This window comes from Dendroctonus ponderosae, unplaced genomic scaffold (genome assembly GCF_020466585.1).
Source record: "Dendroctonus ponderosae isolate FM_Combo_2020 unplaced genomic scaffold, Dpon_F_20191213v2 Dpon_F_20191213_5, whole genome shotgun sequence".
NCBI lineage: Eukaryota > Metazoa > Arthropoda > Insecta > Coleoptera > Curculionidae > Dendroctonus > Dendroctonus ponderosae.
In genome coordinates, this window is record NW_026018715.1 from 15,296,914 (window position 1) to 15,298,338 (window position 1,425).

Here is a 1,425-nt window from a genome sequence, read left to right on the forward strand (position 1 = left end):
AAAACATTCTAAAATTAATTAGGCCTAACAGGTGATTAGTCAGGACAATCAAATTTGGCAAGAGACTAGAATTCTTTGTTCAGATACTTAAATATTTTTACTCATTACATTTGGAGTATTAATTTTGTCCATTTTAGACACAAAGCGAGTAAAATACTGTTTATATTGATTTCTTTTACTTTCAGCTATTTTTCTTTGCATTCTGAGAATATTATTTTTGGTTTGCAAAATTCTTCGATATACCGGGTGTTGGTTAATACTCTATGTTTATTTCATTTAATTAATGTATGATATACTGAGCTAAGATTGTCGCTTCATATTTTCATTCATAGCATTGTTATGTTTTTTAATCTGTATCATTTCATGGACTCTTCTCTTATTATAATTACTCTCTTTAATCAGTATTTTTGTGTTATCAAAATCAAAATTATGCAACTTCTGTGGTGCATGCTGTGCTGTACCATTTTCGTTATTTTTTCTTAGGCTATACTTATGTTCGTATATTATTTTCTTTAGATATTGTCCTGTTTGACCTATGAGTGTGTTATCACAATTCAAACAGTCTATTTTGCAAATTACATTAAGCGTGTCTAACTGGTCAATCCTAGGTTTAAATTTTGTCAAACATTCATTTGCTAAGGTGTTTTTAGTGTTTTCTGCTATGTTGATATTATGTGAATATGAATATATTTTTTATTTTCGCGTTAATTTCCGGAATATATGGTAATGGTATATACTTGATATCACCTTCTTTTCTTTTATTTATGTTAATGGACTGATAAATGAAACAAAAAAATGTATGTATGGAAACACAAACATTTGCATACTAACAGCAGATAAATGCAACAAAACTGTAATTGTGTTACAAAGTGAATACAAAACGAAAATGCTAGGCTTAATAAGTGATATAAAAACATATAAACCGGAAAAAAAAGATCTTACTACCAATATACAAACAAAACTAAATAAAATAACAATGGCATAAAAACAAATTTAAAACAGATAATTTAAAACGAACACTATCTTGCAACAATGGCCGAGCACCATTTATATATGGCCTACCAAAGCTTCATAAGAAAAACATTCCATTACGACCGATAATTAGGAACATAAATGCTCCAACGAACCAATTAACTAAATATCTACAACTATCCGAAATTATTTTTTGAGCCAATCGTAAAGCAAAGGATAAATAAAATATACAATTGAACTAAATGGAAAAACATAAATAAAAGAAGAGAAGGTGATATCAAGGATATATCATTACCGTATATTCCGGAAATTAACACGAAAATAAAAAATATATTCATATTCACATAATATCAACATAGCAGAAAAAACTAAAAACACCTTAGCAAATGAATGTTTGACAAAATTTAAACCTAGGATTGACCAGTTAGACACGCCTAATGTAATTTACAAAAT